Raw genomic sequence first — 21,257 nt, 5'->3', positions numbered from 1 at the left:
GGTTTGTTGTCAATATATAAGGAATGAGAATATGAGATGAATAGTTAATAAGTACTCAAACTAAAATGCAGCATAGTAAAACTTTTGTAACTAAGTAGTTTAACCTAAGTGTTGTCCCATCTTGAAGTTGGATGCATAAATAATTAAATGTAGTTCCTTACGCTTGGTTTGTACCTGTTTTTTTTTTTTTTAGTGTTTCAATATATTTAGTCAGTTTCAGCATGCATTCTTAATTAATGATTTTTATTCTACTTGTATCAACTAATAGCAAATACGTATGTTTGATAAATTTTTTTGTTGCAAGGTACGTGGGAGGGCAGTCAAACGGGGGGATTACACCGCACTTATGTCTGATAGATAAAGTACTACGTAGTACGTTATCAACTTTACTTGTTCATAATAAATTATAAACATGCATGATTATTAATTCCGAACAAAGAATAAACAAATGTTGAAATTTTGTATGTATTGTACCTAACTGGCTGGCCTTTTTTTACAAGAAAATATAATGTGTTTAGAGATAATTGGCGAGTATATAATATCTATTAGACTATTACACTATGCAAGCCAACTGAGGATCCATATATAGAAAGAGTCGTGGAAGATACAAACAAACAGAAGATTCATTCCTTGTTTAATTCATCAGTGAGAGTGTGCATTAAATCGAAGTTGTAATTTGCAGTCGATGGCAAGCAGATCGTGGACTACAAGTTACTTCACATCTGTCTTACTGAAAGATACCAGCAAAACATGCAATGAATTGAAATACTTCGATCAAGAACTTTAAATCGTACTCATACTACCTCTGTTACATATTATATGCAACTTTTGAATTTTTTTTATCTGCAAATAATATCCAAAAATTGTACATAATATGTAACGGAGGTAGTATACATAGTTCTTACGAATTTTTAAATGGAAATTATGAGCACATACAATATTTTTAAACAGCAACTATTGAATTGAAAGTATGTATTTTTTTTTTAACAAACAAGAATTGTAAGTATGAATAAGAAAATGTAAACAGTATAAGCCATATACTTCATATATAGCATGAAGTATACAATAAAGCCGTTAATATAACATACACAATCTTTTCTTAATTTATCTTAAAATGCACCTTAAAAATTAACAACACTAACATTATTCATTGGATTTTTTTAGTAGACTTTGGAAATGTTGTTCTTTCTATCAAATGGTGATTTATTAGATTTGCTTAATGAATTATCTAGTTTTGTGATGAAGCTAGGGTTTGTATCTCACGAAATCAAGGTTGTAATGGTTATATACTTATATCCCAACTACACTTTAGCGATGAGGTTCAATCATACTTTCTTCCCCTAAAAATAACCTTTCTAACGTGGACGGTAAAGTCGGGAATATATAGATAATATCCCTCGTTGCGAATTTCTGTCTTATTATTACCTTACCAATCCCTCTATACCCATCAAACGTGCAATTAGGACCAAAGCTTCTTAGTGGTGACGTAGCACCTGGTGGCACATAACAGCATAACTGCATAGGTCTCTTCATATGAATTGGTGCATTCGTAGTGGAGGACTGGAGGACGGAAAGATGAGGCTCTAAATTGTTCCCTAGTTTTTTGCTCTAATAAGTTATTGGTCCACTTCTAACAGTACTTTGTTTTTTGGACCAGCTTCCTCATTTGTCAAACGACGGAATTTGATGAGATTATGGACCGACTCTAGGACTAGGAAAATAGGGATACGTATATATAGTGTGATTGTTCCTCTTATCATTAAAGCTCTAGTGCATATTAGGTCCATGCCAACTAAATTGATCCACCTAGATGGCTAGATGTCATTAACATGGTAAGTTTTTGAATGTTTTCATCATGTAGTAATCTAACTTTATGGCTTGAAAGTTCGATACTCGCATACAAGTTGGGGTGATCATGGTCTGGTTTGGTGCGGTTTGAGTTCAAACCGAACCAAACCGCAAAATACAATTTGGTCAATTTTTCAAACCAAACCAAACCATATTAGTATTGAAACCGGACCAAACCAAATCGTAATAATACGGTTTGGTGCGGTTTGGTTTGCGATTTATGATGAGACATCATTTTTCCGTAAAAATTGCCAAATAACACATCATTAACTTATAATAAAGTTTAAACAATTAACCTAACGGATTAAATTGTATTACAAATTTACAATAAAAATAACAATCTAAGTGCTAACACATAATACAATAATCAATTTATCATCATAAATTCATAATACATTATAGTCATTATTATAATTTATACGTATGTCTAATTGACAACAACAAATCGGCAGCAACATGACAAGATTGATAACATCAGGGGCTCACAGCAGGCCAACAGTATTACCACATGTCCAAGCACTCATCCAACATCAACATATTTTTATTTACCTACTAACCATATAGTAGTATACTCGTATACCCTGTTGTATTTTGATTTTTTTTTATATATATATATAATAACTATTTTAATTTATTTAAAATTATATAAATATTAAAATACGGTTTACTGTTTGGTTTGGTTTATAATTTTGAAAAACCAAACCAAATCGTAAATCGTATTTACAAATAAATCGAAACCAAACTGTATTTTTACAAATCGTAAACCAAACCAAACCGCTAAAATGTGGTTTGGTCCAATTTGATTACGGTCCAGACCAAACTTTATACAACCCTACATACCACTGTTAAAGCATATTGAGTTTATCTTTCTTTTTTATTTTTGCACAAAAAAGTTAACATTTTGTTTTAACTTGTACTAGAATGCACCTGTGTGATTGGGTATATGTTTAGTTAAAATATCATTTCTATGTAAAGACTAAATATTTATTCCCACTTAATTGGGCATATGATATAAGAAAATGCATATCATATTTGAGCCAAAAAAAACGTGATAATTAATATAAAGTGTAGTTAGTTAGAGAATTATGAACTGTGAAAAAAATTAATAACTATTTTTTATGATAGTCATCAGAGTTAGCAAAGCAATAGAAAAAAGATGATATGGATCCTTTTCAAACATGCATGAAAGGTAGCTCTTGCAATTAGAATTATTTGTTCAAGTACGATTTTGATAAGCGCTTCAAAAATGTCCAAATGGGAGAGCCCCACCCAAGCAGGCGGGTTCAACCGTGAAAGCTAATGGACGGGGTAAGGCAAGAAAGTAGTTTTCAAAATTTCGAAAGACAATTGGCAAAGCCCATCAATCTTAATGGACCATGAAATGCTTACTTTACTTTAAAGGATTGTATTGTATGAATTCTATTTTTGGACTAAAGTCTTACAAGTATATTTTGGGCGGGAAATTCCCAATGGTACACTTCAGGTTTTGACTTTTTTCAGTGATACCACTTTTTTTTTTTTTTTTGATACAACCCAGTTTTTGACTTGTTAACTCACGTGCTTAGTTTGTTAATTAAACGTTAATAACCTAGTTTATAAAGGTTAATAGCAGCTTAGGTTAATAAAAAATGAATAGACTTATATGCCCCCATAAAAATCCTTCCATCCAACTGCCATAATTAACCTCTTCCCCTTCCATTTATATTGATTAGACTTCCACCCTTATTGCATTCAAAATTTTCCCCTCTACTATTTTGAATTCACCCTTAATAGTAGCTTAGTTGTGAAGCCATCTTAGTGGTACTCTCCCCACAGACGACGCCAAATGTTTCGGGGTTTTTTGATGTGTCCTGCGGGAGAGTTGATACACCCCAGTTTTTGACTTATTAACTCACGTGCTTAGTTTGTTAATTAAACGTTAATAACCTAGTTTATAAAGGTTAATAGCAGCTTAGGTTAATAAAAAATGAATAGACTTATATGCCCCCATAAAAATCCTTCCATCCAACTGCCATAATTAACCTCTTCCCCTTCCATTTATGTTGATTAGACTTCCACCCTTATTGCATTCAAAATTTTCTCCTCTACTATTTTGAATTCACCCTTAATGGTAGCTTAGTTGTGAAGCCATCTTAGTGGTACTCTCCCCACAGACGACGCCAAATGTTTCGGGGTTTTTTTATGTGTCCAACGGGAGAGTTACAACACCGAGACTGACCTCCGGCTGCCTGTACCTGCAAAACAACGGAGACTCCCGAGGGAGTTTCCGCCTCCGGCGATCAAGTTAGAACGTGTATGAGGAGTATAGTGCGGAATGTAAATACTTCTCTCTGATTCAGAGAGAATTCTGCAATGAAGATTGCTCGGGTTTTTGGGTGTGGATTGAATGTGTATTCAATGTTGTGATCTCCCTCAACTGATGTGAATGATCAGTATTTATAGAGAGTTTGGATGGATTTCTAGGGTTTCATGGGCTTCAAGCCTAGTTTCCCCTTTAGATGACACGTGTCATGCTCTGAGTGGCTCATTGAGCGCTGAGCGTATGGACACGTATCGCATTGGCATTGGTCCATTTGTAGGGGTATTTTTACCCCAAACAGATGGCAATTACATTGGATGCGTCTAACCCACATAGACCTTCCATATCTCCTACCAGAAGAGCCACTACTTGATGAACCAACCATAATGTCAACAAAAATTGAGAAATGCGGAAATGGAGAAATGGAGGAGAGAAGAAATGGAGAAAAGAAGAGGAAGTGACGTAATTTATAAAGATGGGGGAGGGTGAAAGTTTTTGGTGGGAAATAATAGAAAATTTGAGAGGGAAAAGTCGGAGGGAATGATTTAAATAGGGGCATATTAGTCTTTTACATTTATCTTAAAACCTAAGCTGCTAGTAAACCAAGTTATTAACGTTTAATTAACAAACTAAGTACGTGAGTTAATAAGTAAAAAAATGGGGTATATCAGCAGGAAGTCAAAAAAAAAAAAAAATTTGGTACCGCTGGAAAGAGTCAAAACCTAGAGTGTACAATGGGAATTTCCCTTTTTGGGCTAACGTCTAGTGAGATGTTGAACGTCTTGCGGACTCGCTAATGACGTTTTGTAGCATTATGGTTAGTACATCAGATCCATCCCTTATCCATATTTCGGTCTTGTACCAAACTAATAGGTTTACATGTATAACCTGGAACCGAACTTGAACCCAATCCCAAACCAGGTTGATATATTTCTTCCGTTTGAAATTACTTAAAATATTTTGGCTTTTGACAACAGGTTCTATGATTTATAAATAATAAAAAAAACATAGTAGCTCGTGCGTGATCTTTCTATATTATTTTCAATGCATAATTTTAAAATATATATAATTTACTTATTGATAATTAGAGATATTTACGGTGCAATTTATGCATTAACAAGTATGATAAAAGAAACATGTCAACTACTGTAATTAAAACGGAGGAAAGTTAATTATTATTTTCTTTTCCAACCAAAATAAGGGCGTTAGCAAAATAGATTTAAAAAAAAAAAAAAAAAGGATTGGACATCATTGAGCATAATACTAAACAAAATTTTGGAAATTTTTAAGATTGATTGGGGTGGTGATTAAACCTCCAACTTAGGAACTTTATGAAAAGGGTTTGATTCTTGTTGGAATTATGAAGGGAGGACAGTTGATGGGCTATTTGGGACCAAGGCTATATGTATTGGCTAAAATAAAATTAACAAGTGAATGGAAGTCTTATCACTGTCGGTTATTAGTTCCATAATCAATCAGCTAATTAAGCACCTTATTATAGTAATAATATACCTAACCATGAAAAATATATAGTCTAACTTATTGGTGATTAAAGCACTTGATTATCATGCAAGTTTTCTAATGATCAATCATAGAGGTACAGAGGACTTTTTTTTGTTTCTTTATCTATAGTATAAGACCTTGTTGAATTATAGTATTTGAGTAATTCTATTACCATAATAGCCAATTAATTAAATGGTTAGTAAAATATGGAAAAAGAAGCTGATCGTACATAACCCACCTCGATGCCACTGTAGGTGTGGGCAGGACCACCGTGCGATAGACTGGGTTCATTAGTGAGAAACGTACGTTTTAAAATAGCTACGTAAGTACGTAATATGCCTATATATTGAGAAACGTACATTTTAAAATAGCTATGTAAGTACGTAATATGCCTATATGTTGTAGTTATTGTCCAACTACAAAATTTTGTAATGCTTGTGGTCTCTATACGATCTCTAATTTAGGAGAAAAAATTACTTCGTATTATTAAGGGTCTGTTCTACTGTACACCTTATATCCACTTATTTCAAATGTAATAGTTCAAGTAAGCTTAGATCAGGAAAAATAAGTTCTAATAAGGGTTATCCAATACAAATTACAACTTAATTAAATAAGTTTTAATAAGGTGTAATAAGTTCAGATAATGAAAATCAGTTGAATAAAATACACCTTAAGTATAACTTGTTAAAGAAAGATGCGTTGAGTTTAGAAAGTTTTCCGAAAATTTTGTTTCTACAACCGATATCATTTAGAGCATTTTAAGGAGAACTATGAGTATTACATATCAAAAGTATTACAGTATTATTTTCCATTCATGTAGCTTCACTGACTTGTGGATTGCATTGGTTTTAAAACATTTTTAGTAGAAAATCTTGAATGGGGCTATAAAATTTTAAATAAAGACATGTGCAAGTATTGGGGTAGCTAAGTTGGTAGAGTAGTAGCTCGATAGAAATAGCCAAACAGTTTATAGTTGGTCCCATCTCTTAACAATAATAACGTTTTCTTTTGGATAATTTTGAGTTGGATTTGACTGACCAATATAATGTATGAGAAGTGATGATACTATGGTATATGCTTGTTTACTTTAAGAAGTGGCAGAAATTACTTAATTTTACCAATTAATTTGCCATTTTGTGAAGTTATATATAGTGGTGGATGATATGAGAGATGTTGTCTTATACTAGCTCCTCCCTCCTTTTGTTGTGAGTGTGTCTTGTACTCGATCCTTTTTGGATTATGGCATTATGCACACTGTCATTCCATGAGACTCGAGTGGTATTATAATCTACACATTACTGGTACATTATCGTGTTCACGATCTTTTCAAAACACACACACCCAAAAACATATATATATATATATATATATATATATATATATATATATATATATATATATATATATATATATATATATATATATATATATATATATATATATATATATATATATATATATAAGCTATTTAGGCTTATACTTAGTAGTTTCGTACATAGGCACATAGTAATAATAACTTAAAAATTGAAACCGTGAAAAGAAAAAAGAGGGAGGGATATTATTATGCATTCATATTATCCTAAGGGTTAGAGGAATACGCTAAATATAATAACCAACTAATAATACAATCAGTGATAGTCACAGTGTCACACCAGTTAACACTTAATACAACAAGTTATATCAATCGGCTATTAGCTAATTATCAAACAAGGTCTTAGGCTTGTTTAGTTCACCTTATATTTGTTTATTTGATATGATCTAATTGTCTACTTTGACCAAATTTTGACATTATGTGTACTATAATCTATATAGAAGAAATATATCAAGTGGGGTCTTGTTAGATTCCATTTAATGTGTATTTTATTAATATGTATTTTTTTTAATTTTTTTCATTACGTAATTAAAGATATTTAGCTATAAAAAAACCGCACATAAAACGATAATCTAATTTGAACTTAGTTTTTCGAATCTAATCTTATTTAAACTTACTTTTTTCTGATCTGAACTTATTTTTTCTGAAATAAGTAAAAATAAATTAAACTAAACAAGGCCTTAATCATGCAAAATGTAAAATCATGTTTTTTTCCCCTATTGTCAACTTAGTGAAGAATCATAGGTTCTCCCTTATTCTTTCCTCTTACTTTATTTATAGTAACTATAGATTAAGATTTATTTGTTAAAAAAAATAAAAATAAAAAAAAAAAAAATTTATCTAAAGGCAATGAACAGGTGTACAAATCCTGTTAGTGAGTTTTCCTAAAATAAATTTTTGGTTCGATTTGTAAGAGGTCAACTTCTTTAATTATGCTGTATTTTTCTGGGGTGCATTCGTGTGTTTTCATGTGTCAAATTTTAAAAACTTCAACTTTAACATTAACCAATGAAATAAAATACCAGTAACTAACTAGCACCAAAATAATGGAAAGAAATGGAAGATTTCTCAAAATTCCACCGAATCTCCAACAATTAGCGACAGACTTTACTCATAATCTTATACTAGTATTATTATAATCAATTTTTTTTTTTCATGTTAAAAGCTTCTAATCAATAAAAACCTATCCATACGGAATAGTAACATGACTAAATCAAACATAAAGGTTATTTTATAAATCAAACTTTAATAGTAACATGACTAACATCCATACTTCGATAGATACATATATAAGAGCAATTATAATTGTAAACTTACTTTAAGTGTAATTTGTAATTGGATAACCCTTATCAAAACTTTTATTTTATTTTTTTAACTGAGCTTATCTGAACTTATTATATCTAAAATAAGTAAAAATCAGGTAAACTGAACCAAAATTCCCACCCCCTAATAGCTAGTAGGATATACTTTCATGACCTTCAAGTAATCTTGTTAGGACTTAACACTAAACCAAATTTTGTTTGATACCAATTGGAGTATTTCTATTGATTGGATTAATAATATACTCTCAAAAAGAAAAAGAATATACCGTTGCTACAATTGTTTTTTATTTTCTCTTGTGTGCTTTGGTTTAATTAATTAGATTAACCCCTAAGAAACCGGAAGAGTCATAATCATAAATCAATACTCCCTATTAGTTAAGGGGGGCGTCATTAGCAGTTATGAGAAGATTATCTCCGTTTAATTGTGCTGTTGGGCTCCACAATTAGTGAAACTGTGGTTTGATTCAATCATATAAGCATTCCTAAGCAAAGAATTTCGAGTTTCTTTCACTTTTAATTGACTAATTTCTAATACAGTATTAACTTTTTATTATGGATTGAAGTGCATCTCGATAACTTTTTATAATTGTTCTCTCAGTACGTACAAAGTAAAATGTCACAACATAATAAAATTGAACATATATTGTAGCGTTCCAATTTTCTAAAAAAAAAATACGTTTAAATATTGAAATGAAGGAATTTGAACCGTATTACCTAATATACCCTATAACTACTTTTTATCTAGTTAGTAGTTACTACTTAAGTTATTAATTTATATAATATAAGCATTGCAGTACTGTATTTTTGAGGATGATCGGTCACTAAATTGAAATGCTAGCAAAAAAAAAAAAAAAAAAAAAAAAAAAAAAAAAAAAAAAAAAAGTTGGTCACATAGTAAACAAGACATGCACAAATCTAGTGGGAATCAAATCGTGATTTAATTTGTGGCCATGAGGATGTTAGGTTCTTAAGCATAATCTTTTACTTTTTTTCCATTAACATTGTTCTTCAAATGAAGACTAAAAAAGAACGTAGTTTTTTACCCTTTAAAGATGATCATCGTGATACATTCTACATGCATGGAGCATTTAACTGATTCATCATGATTTATTCGATACTTGGAGATATTATTAATTTTTACAAGTGAAAGAATATATTCAATTGACACCTATTGTAGCCTTGTAGGAGATGAGGTTTATTTCCAAGTATTAGCCCACAAAGTTGTTCACGAGCAACAAAAAGGCCGGTATATGGCTATATAGGTGGTGAGATCATCATATCATTTCAAATCTTACGTAGTTTGTTCAGTGTATATCTAATTTACATCATAAACGAATAACTTTATTATCGATAATATGTAGCATAACATATAAGACACTAATAACAATGACATAAGTTGATACTGGTATATAAACATAATAATTTAAAAGAGTAATATTCTTTTCCAATATATATAAAGTACGTACTACTTAGTTCGTAATGCTTCAGAGTCAACAAAGGTATTACTCGTAGCAATCTATTGTGTAGCTTATTGATAATTAAATTTAAAGCAAGATGTATGTATATATCCTTTAAGTAAATGCAGTTAATTAATAAAAATTACTACTCACAGGATAATTAATTGCGAAACTTAAATTCAATAATAATGTAATGATGCCCCTAATAACCTTTAATTAATTAAATAATTATATATGTATGAAGAAATATTCCCATCCGTGCGCTTAAATACATAGTTTATAGAAAGTGGAATCAAAGATTTGTCTTCAAAGGTGCGGTCTGTATGTGGGACTTGTGGGAGTCTATGCTTCTTTAATCTTTAGTCTTCACATTTCATTCGAGAAACAAACATTTCATAGTTGAGCGTGCTTTTATTGCTACACGTTACATGATGACAAATGGACAACATACATATGTTGGTAATTAATCAAATAATCTTGTACTATAATTTGATTCAACTAACTACATTAGCATAAACGACCGAGGTCTAACTAAGGTTTTTTTAAAAAGAATGGAATATTTAGATTAAATATTGTGCTTTGTTGATAACTTGATAAGATCGTTATTAGTTTTTGACCTTGTGTTGGCCAATTAATTTCCGTTGACATCTTAGCTTTTATATAACTACTTGTTAGCGTACAAGAACTTTAATTATTTGACCATCATTTTTTAAATTAGTAATCGGTTAACAAAAAATGATAATTTATTCTTATATATTTCCTCAAGTCTTATACTACAATGCTTGTATTCCTTTTTAATATCCGAAAATGTTAGTTGAATTTGTACGTTTTAATAAAAAAAATTCTTAGAAGTAATGGTTTTGAAATTATTCTACATACAAATTAATGTAACATCATTTCAGATGATAACATTGATTCATTAATTATTTGACCATCATTTTTTTAATTAGTACTCGGTTATTAAAAAACTAGATTAAACCCCGTGCAATGCACGGTTGCTAAATATTTATAACGACAGTAAATTTGACCAAAAATAATGGTACGTAAAAATTATGAATAGATTCACCAAATATTAAAAAGTATGAAATATATTTTTTTAAATTATAAATATGCAAAAGAATATAATTAAACACATGTATTATTTATAATGGGTTATTTGATATTTAAGGAAGTTTATTTTAGATTTTGTACAAAATAGAAGTCATAATTTAGGCCAATTGTACAAATCTTCTTTTTATGTAACAATGAATTTTTATTATATTAAGCAAGTAAATTTGGAAGGAAAACTTTTAATAATATGCGGACAAGTGTCCCTCTAAGTTTCGCCTTTAGTAGTATGTAATGTAATTGATAATATTTTGTTCTTGTATATTTCCATGATTCCATCCTCAAGTATAATTATAATACGATGCTTGTATTCCTTTTTTATATCCTAAAATGTTAGTTTGACTAGATTGAAGCTCGTGCGATGCACGGTTTTTTCATCTAAGATTTTTAATTATTTGATTTATTGTATTTAATAATTTCAGACAAAATTACAAAAGTTTAATTTTTTTTGTTTTACTATAATTTATAATGAATTTATTAAATATAAATAAATTGTAAATATGATATTTTTCCGTTATATAAAATCTTTAATGTGAAATGATAAATTTTTAATAATTTAAATTCTAAATCATTATTCATTGTTTTACCATATCTTTTATTTCGATAGAATCACAAACCTCGTCCACAACCAACCTACTACATCAATTGATAGATTGAACCGTGAAATGTTAGCCAAACTGAAATTGATATAGATTAAATCTTTACATTTATATAAATAAATCAATATATTTACCAATAAATGAAAAATTATTGCGATATAAAATCAAATCTATGCATTGGAATTTTTTCATCATCTCCAAAAATAACCAAAGCCATCCATATATTAAGTATACAACATCTAATCGTATGCCATTATATAAACAAATAATCGTTAAGTATCCTAAATAAATACAATGTAACTATTAATTACAAATATAAATTTAGACATAAGATTTTAAAAATTACCCGGACATTGATGACCTAAAACTAACACAAAATTCGCTTGATGGGGTTTTGTATTGATACGAAATTTTATTTGTGATGTGTAAGATCTGCATGTGAAAAAACATTTAGTAAATAAAACATAAACATATAATCGTTGAGTATCCCAAATTAATACAATGTAAGTAATAATTAGAAATAATATTTTAAACATAGGATTTTAAAAATTAAGCTAAAAATTACCCAGCCATTGATGACAAAAAATTAACACAAAATTACTAACACAAAATTCGCTTGATGGGTTTTTTTTAGTAATACGAAATTTTGTTTGTGTCGTATGATGTGTCAATTTATAATGGTAGGTATCACAAATTTTAATTTAATTATAATTAACGAACAATTTGTATTTTTTTATCATAAATACTATCAAAATTTATCTTATAATGATAGGTATCAAACTTTATTATAAGCGTTTATCATTTAAATATTTTTTAGTATATTTTTTTTGGATTTGTTATACTCGTAGTATTGAATTAATAAATTTATCTTTTCCTATATTTTTACTTTATTTTTTTCATTAAAATAATTTAATTCGTGGATTATAATCTACGTGGCATTAAAATTTTAGATATATCAAATCTAATTCGTTACTTTTATCTAGGTGGCGACATAATTTTTTAATTCAAAAATAAAATACAAATCTTTCTCCTTATTGGTCGAAATAAGTATATTTCTTATGTGGCGCTCCAAATGCTCTCCAAAAATGTCTACTTTATTTATATAATAATATTAGATTTAAAAAAAACAAAAAAAAACTTAGAAGTAATGGTTTTGAAATTATTCTACATACAAATTAATATAACATCATTTCAGATTATAACATTAATTCATTATAATATTATGTAAATATATAATCAAAGAATTATGCAACTATTACAAGTAGATAGAAAAAGGCCAAAAGGCCGGTACATGTCGAACATTGCATATGTTGGTGAAAAATGGCAGCGAATCGGAGGAATGTATTATACTCCGTATACTTCTATATAGTCCGTACAACGTATGTATATGAATGATGCATTAATGCTCAAAAGACATATGATTCTTGTACTATATATGCTTTTCAGTGGAGTAGTGAGTATATTTTATTAATGCTTGAAACCTTGACTTATTTTTGTGTCATTCATCTTAGAAGACGAGCAACGAAATTCACTGAAGATAACATAAATAAATACTCCGTATATGATATGATTAATGCATGGTAATATATTCCACGAGATAGAAAGCACTTATTTAAAATCTCATAATCAGATATAGAATCTTCATATATATATATATATACGGGAGGGTTCCGTTGAAAACAGGGCTTATGGTGAAAACTAAAAACAACAAATCTCAGCCGTTGATGATTAGTGAGATAATCTGACGGTTGAAATACAACCCAGAAATTTCATAGATACCTTTTTAAATATATAATGACCTTATAATATAGAAAACTTTTAAATAACATAGATACCTTTTTAAATACATAGTGATCTTATAATATAGAAACCTTTTAAATACAGATACATTTTTAAAGAACATAGATATCATTTTTTATAACATAGACACCAAATTTATAACTAGATCATTACATTAGAACTCATCAAGCACCTTCAAACTCCTTCATTGTCTGCCAAATTAAGCTCTCCTTCTGATAGCACAACTAGTTCAGGCATTCCATCGAACACCTTCAGTGCACTAAGCTACACATTTCGTTGTACACCTTTGCTTCTTCAATTGATCAGTGCCCAGCTTTATTTCTTCCCCAACAACTACAAAACAATATGTAACTCCAACCCAACTCAATTTCATCCTTCCATAAATCCTAGCATAACACTTTTAACATTTTAATCTAATACTAAATTAGCTTTATTTTGTATACGATGGAAAATTGGTCGACCACAAAATTCACAATTTGACAATAACAACAACGCTCCGTATCCAACAATACTGCTTGTTGGTTTTTTATCAAATCAACCAATTGAGCACCAAATTTATCAATTGAACATCAAGAAAAACAAATGAAAATCAATTACGAAAATAATAAGCAAGGATTCGATGAATTTTAGGCTTATATACAGGCAAGATCAGAGTTCAACACAAATTTAACGAATTATTATAATTAAAGAAGATAGATTGCATTTAAATGAATCAAGAAGGTTTGGAATTTAAAATTAGAAGCTGAGGAGAGAGAATACCTGGGTTTAAAAATTTTAAGTTGAGTATGCTTAAGCTGGAGAAAGGAGAGTTGTCGTTGCGGGGAAGAGAAAATCAAATTTAAAATTACATTTTGCATGAAAAATGGAGAAAAAATCTCGACCGTAAGATTTGATGGGTTAATGGTAGATCACAATCTACTGTTAATATGTTATGTTTTTAGTTTTCAGCTTAAGGTTGGTTTTCACATGATCCAAGTCATATATATATATATATATATATATATATATATATTTAAAATTAAAATAGGAAAAACAAAAAACAACACGGAAAGAGTACTTTGATACCTCTCGGTCCCATCGATCCTATTTAGTTTTGCAAATAAGAGACTGAGCTTTAACTATGGTGTCATTTAATCTATGAATTTTTTTTTTGTTATCATTTGATTTTAATATATTAGGTATTTAGGTGTCATCTTCTCGTCATCATTTTGTTGTTTAGACTACTTTCTTCAAACCATAATTGAAATAACATTTTCTTATATAGTATATTAATGTACATTCATAATTAAAGTTAAAGTAAAGTCAAATAAGAACACTGAGCGTGAAAGCTGGAAAAAAAAATAAAAGAAATTCCTAGTATCGAAAACCTAAAGCTGTGATACCATGTTAGATTTTGGGAAAACTCCTCAAATTGGAGTGTATACCATTGATCGATATATATAGTATTATAAGATTAGACCTAATTATGTTAGGCGATCTAGTTTGATAAAATACAAAATATATACATATATATCCGACAACTATGACAAATATTATCTAAATATAATATCTATCAAACACATTAACCTTTTTCAATGGACTAAACAAATCCTAATTATATATTGTTGAGCCTTTATGTATTTAGCTATTAGGATTTTTGGACTCATGTTAGTTTAGGCCCTAATGTAGCTAATTAGGTTGTATATAAACCTCACTTAACGTTAATACAATACAAGGAAAATCAATTCCCTAACATGGTATCAGAGCTCTAAACCCTAAAAACTATTATATTTTTATTTTTTTCATTTTTTTATTTGACGAATCAATAATGGGTGTTGAAGGGAAAATTGATCCATCTTCTCCATTTCACCTAGGCGCAAGAGATCAACCCGGAAACTTGATTACTCACGTAGTCTTGAAGGGTGAAAATTATTTAGCCTGATCTAGGGCAATCATTTTGTCTCTACGATCTCGTCGAAAGTTCGTATTTGTGGATGGAACCATCACAAAATCGATAGAGAAGAAGAAACTCCTTGATTGCGTGACGTTGAATTCAATGCTTGTTTCATGGATTCTCCGGTCTATGGACCCGAAAATTGCAGCGACTATTTTGTACTTTGAAGAGGCAAAGTGTTTGTGACCATCTCTAAGTCTTCCGCTGAGGCAGAATATTGTTCCATGGTTGCAATTACTTCGAAGTTGAAGTGGCTTAAGGCTTTGCTCAAGAGTCTAGGGGTAGATCATCCCTGTGTGATGAAACTTTTCTGTGATAGTCAATCGGCTTTACGCATTGCTCAAAATCCCGTGTTTCATGAGCGTACCAAACACATTGAGGTGGATTGTTATTATGTTTGTGATGCTATTCAAGATGGCACTATTCATACCTCGCATGTCACAACTGATGAACAACTTGTTGATATCTTCACAAAGGCTCTAGGAAAGCGACAATTTTTGTATTTACTTGACAAGTTGGCCATTTGTGATCTACATACCCGCTCCAACTTGAAGGGGGGGGGGTGTTGAGCCTTTATGTATTTAGCTATTAGGCTTTTGGGGGCTAATGTTAGTTTAGGCCCTAACGTAGCTAATTAGGTTGTATATAAATCTCACTTAACGTTAATACAATACAAGGAAAATCAATTCCTAACATATACTACTCGTATAACATTCAAAAAATGAAATTACATTTCAATAATAGTTTAGCATGTCTTGCATAAGATCATATTGCCTAAGACACTTTTAGGGTCCTTATTTAAAAGGCCCATGGATACATAAACAGTTACCCTATTAGCAATCCACTAATTACCATATAATGCTTAAAATCATTACAATTAAATTTTAAACAATCTTTCTGGTGTTATATGATAATTTACACTAGCTACTAAAAATTTACAAGTTGATATGATAATTGTGAGAAATCTCATGCAACCAAGTCTCAAAGTCTCACAACCATGTTGATGAGCATTTTTATGATGATCACTATTGTATTGATTTCATTGCTTCAACATTAATCTATAGTGGAGAAATCAATCATACTACTTCACAAATCACAACAAGTAGTGAAGTAATTCATGAAAATATATCTGAATTCAGATAGTAGTGAGATAAATACATAATGTAAAGAAATTTGGCAGGATTGTCTGACCTAAAAAAAGATGGCAGACGTGGGACCCAGTGAATCAGTGTCAACTCTTCATTAATCTTGAATTAAGTCAATTTTACATGGAAGAAAATAAAATAAAAATAAAAAAATTTATTTGTAACAAATAAAATGCAAAAAATAAAAATTAGGAGAGAGAGTAAAAAAAGTGAGTCCGTATATGTGCAGGGTAAACTCAAACCAATAGGACTGCCTGCCATAAAGCAGACAAGTGATTGAGACGCCTTACACACTCACTACGTTACTTCAGTTACCACTATTTTATTACGCCTGCTACGCTATCCCTCTCTTATACGCCCATACTTCACTAACGCCGTCAACTCCATACTAACGCCTCTTCTTCGCTAATTATTGACACTCCATGTTTTTAACTTCATCGTCCATGATATTTTGATCTATTTGACTTTTCGCTATCTTAAAAACACATTTAAAACGGTTTGATCACAATCGTCATATGTGTATAATTATAAAATCTAGATAATAATAAAATATATAATGAGGGAAATTCAATAAAATTTCACTTGAATATATTATCTCTTATACATTTAACGGTATTTTATGATCAAAGTTTTTTAGTTTGATCTAATTTTTGTAATAATAAGGTATTGCAAAAATCTGGGGACAGAGGAAATACACTTTAAGCTAAGCGACACATGAGTTTATGTGAATTAGTTGACTTTAATACTGTAGAATCATAAGGAGTAAGATATAAATGGAGATATTTGGGGTATTAAAAATTATAATAAACATATAGTGGAGGATATAGTTTATAGAAGGCTGGAATGAGAGAGGCGATAAATAATAGAATAACTAGTTTTTTAGCCCGGGCAATGCCCCGAGTTATTACATGTTATTACAGTTATTGTGAATGGTATTTAAGATACATATTAAGACATGTATTACAATAATAATTTGGCTATTAAAGACACATACTTCCTCTGTTTTTTTTTTAGTTGCAACACTTCTCTTTTCACACTTATCGATGCATGATTTCAATTGTTAATATCTTTAATTACCAATATGTAAATATTATAAACATTCGACATTAAAAATAGTATAAATCGAGACGAATATAACAATATCCCACATGACTATATTTTTGCATAGCTATAAATCTTCAAAGCTAGTTAAAGTGAAGCACATGAATAGTGTAAAAGTCAAATTGTTGCAACTATTAAAAAACGGAGGAAATATATATTAAGACATACTTCGTAGTTCAATGGTTAACTTCCTACCAGCTAACCTTGAGATCAAGAGTTCAAACCTTTTATAAATCATGTTTCTAATTTTTTTAATTGATGTGTAATAATATATATGGAATAGTAGCCAATAAAGAAAGTCGGGAGAGTGCCACGTGGCATTTAGACTTAATTCGAAGCGCTTTGGAGAGTACCACGTGCCATGTGGACTTGATTCGAGACGCTTTTTAATATATAATATAGATAGAGGCAAAAGAAAATATATTTTAAAAATGTATGGTATCATTTTGCCAAAATAAAGTGCAACGCTAAAAAAAACGGCCGCATTAGAAGAGTGTAATCATTAATTCCATTGATTAACACTTGTAATTCAGACTTGAAAAAAAAATCCCCCTAAGCTAAATAGACGTGGAATTCAATTAGATCAATAAAAATCATTATCATCTCGGTATCCCCTAAGTTAATTGTTATTTTTCTTATGGTTTAAATTCAATTTGGGTATGTTAAAATATTATTAATAAATAAAATTCAATTGGGGGTTGGGTTGTGGAGGAAGAGAAAAAAGACACTAAGATTGTGTTTTTTCATCTTAATTAAACTTTATTATATTTTGTGTTTGATTGGTTCAGTTTTTTACTGATTTCCCCTTGTACTTACACCTAAATTAATATGATTTAGATATGATTTGACCAGTTTGCCCTAAAAGCCGATTAAGTGTTGTATATAAGCAATAAATATGTATCATTAGATTGTATACATTTAGGGCTTGTTCTGATTTACTGAAAACAACTTAACTGAACTGATTGAGACAGAACTGAACTAAACTAGATTGAATAGAGCTGAAATGAATTGTTTACGAGAGAAGGAAATTAGGAACTGAACCGATTGAAGTTGAACTGAACTGAAATTAAACTGAACAGAACAGGCCTTTAGAAACTTATAGCAACAACATGCATAAATCAATGTAATTTATATTTAGGGATTCTCAAACTTCTCCTTTTAATTAACTTCTTATGAGCAGAACATTTTCCTACCTATTTAAATTTTAAGATGAAGTACAGGTGCCATAAAACTTAGGGGCCGTTTGGTTTGCACGGGGTAAACGGAATGGAATGAACAAAGGGAATGAAATGGAATGGAATGAAAATCCCTTAAATGTAGTATGTTGTTTGGTTGTAAAAAAACAATGGGAATCACTAGATTCACCACCACCACACACCCTCACTGCATTTTCGAAGGTTGTGGTGGCTGGACGAGACCCTAAACCCCATCCCTACCCCTCGCCGCTCATCCCTAATCCCTCGACGCTCAGACCTAACCCCTCCAACTACACGGTGGTCGACTTAGAAGGGTTTCTAGGGTCGGGGTGGTATTTTCGAGGAGAGGGGGTGGCGTTTTCAAGGGCTATGCGTGGGTGTGGGGAAGGTTTTCCGGGGAGGGAAGGTAGTTTCAAGGGGCGGCGAAGGGTTAGGGAGGGCGGTGACTGGTGCGACGTGGGGATGGCCGGGATTAGGGAATTTTTTCGAGGGAGTTGAGGGATGGCTGGCGAGGGGTGGGGGAGGTACGGCGAAGGGTAGGCGAGGGTGCGATGGTGCAGTTTTCTGGTGATGTGGGTAGGTAGGAGGGTGGTGGTATGGTGGTGTGGTGGTGGCCAAGGAATGGAATGGAAATACCTTAGGGGGGTGGGGAATGAGCTTGGAGGGATTTGGGGGGAATGAAGGGGGAAAGGGGAAATGGAAAAGTGGCCTAACAAACAACAACAAAGGGAATGATTCCCGTCGATTCCCATTCCCTTTGTTAAATACCCCAAACAAACGACCCCTTATTATACAAAGTACTGTACTGACAATAACGAGATCATTTTTGCTCATGAGTATATTTTTAAGGATATTCACCCTTTTATAGATAGCAAATTTCCTTCTTCTTTTTATTTATTTATTTATTTTTAATTTTTTTTTTAATTTTTAAAAAACCTCATGATAGATTAACATTCATTCTTGCAAAAAGCCAAAAAGACGTTCCTAATCTAATTTCTATATCTTACCTTTTTAATTTTGAGTATATTTTCAAGGTGAAGATTACGTAAATTTTTGTGAATCTATTAATCGAGTTTAATTTTATTCCTGATGCAAATCAGCAAATCAAATAATGTGACTTTTGTTTAGTAGTCGTAGAGTAAAGACTGCAAGAATGGGTTGCATGTGCTAAAATGGGTAGCATTAGTTTGTTAACACTAAAGCCTTGTTTAGTTCAACTTATTTTTACTTATTTCAAAAAAAATAAGTTCAGATCAGATTAGATCATCGTTTTATGTGCAATTTTTTATCGCTGATAACTTTAATTCCGTAATGAAAAAATTATGAAAATTACATATTAATAAAATACACATTATTACGAATCTAATAAGATGCCACTTGATATATTTTTTCCTTACAGATTATCGTACACTTTAGGTTAAAGTTTGGTCAAATCAGACAATAAGATTAAATCAGATCAGATTAAATCAGATCAGATAAGTTGAAATAATAAAACATAAGGTGAACTAAACAAAACCTAAGCTAGTGTTGTGGGAGTATACAATTACACTGTGTACACCTTCGAAAGAGTATCTCAATTTAATTCCATGAATGCCCAAATCCGCCATTTCCACGCGCGCCACAAACAAACTCTTCGCCTTCCACACTTCCCCCCGTACTATGTGGTCCCCTTTTTTAAATTTTTATTTTTAACGGTTTTATATTATTAAAGTGGACTCAATCGGTCCATTTCAATTTTAAAATGAACGATCCACTTTTTTGATATTGGTAAAAATATAAAATACTACTCCGAGTTTTTTATTTTTTTTTATTTTTTTTTATTTTTTATTTTTAATGTGAAATTAGATACTCCTTCTGTTCTATAATACTTAGGATATTGGGGTGGACACGTATTTTAAAAAAAATTATAAGTAGATCTATTTAAAACAACTATAAGTGGGTCCATTTAAAACATTTGTTTATTGTATAAAAGATTCTCTTTTGTATTTTTATATTGCAAGAAAACAACAAGTGGGGTGAGAGTGGGGTAGGTGAGGAGAGAGAAAATCATTTTTTTTATTAGTTACCCATTCCATATTTAGTAATGTGTCAAGTATTGTAGGACGGACAAAAATAAAAATTGTGTCAAGTACAATAGGACGCAGGGAGTATGAGTAATGGAATAAATCTGTCCATGTCTAATTTCAACTCATATAGTACTTTGTATTTCAATTACTAGTTTAGGACATGATAATTAAGGTAATGTTAATGTTGGTGAAATTTTGTATTATGTCACACTATCACCCTTCCTAAACCATATATTTTGTAGATCAAAATAGTATACGTTTGATTTCGTGTGTTTATTTTACTTAGCTCTTGTTATCATACAATTTGGGTAACATTCATGTTAAAATATTTTCGTATTATCTTCAATGGTCGATGTTGATACATATGTTTACTGTTTGTTACCGGTGTCACCCTAAGCGTATTTTATACTCGTATTAAAAAATACTATTGTCATTGTACTTTGTATATCTATTGTCTATTATGGTCAGGGAGTACAATTTTAGATTAGAGCGGGATAATCAAAGTAAAA

The 21,257-nt window shown here is 30.7% G+C and overlaps 1 long non-coding RNA gene across 1 annotated transcript; it reads right to left on the bottom strand.

The window, feature by feature from the left end:
* Window positions 1–13,199: 13,199 nt before the first annotated feature.
* Window positions 13,200–14,267, bottom strand: LOC110725128. The gene is made up of 2 exons (XR_002512131.1): window positions 14,067–14,267; window positions 13,200–13,640 (listed from the first exon to the last, which is right to left on the bottom strand). It is a non-coding gene; the product is annotated as an uncharacterized LOC110725128 (long non-coding RNA).
* Window positions 14,268–21,257: the final 6,990 nt, after the last annotated feature.

Source organism: Chenopodium quinoa, unplaced genomic scaffold, assembly GCF_001683475.1.
Source record: "Chenopodium quinoa cultivar QQ74 unplaced genomic scaffold, ASM168347v1, whole genome shotgun sequence".
Lineage (NCBI taxonomy): Eukaryota > Viridiplantae > Streptophyta > Magnoliopsida > Caryophyllales > Amaranthaceae > Chenopodium > Chenopodium quinoa.
This window is presented reverse-complemented; position numbering and strand designations above follow the sequence as displayed.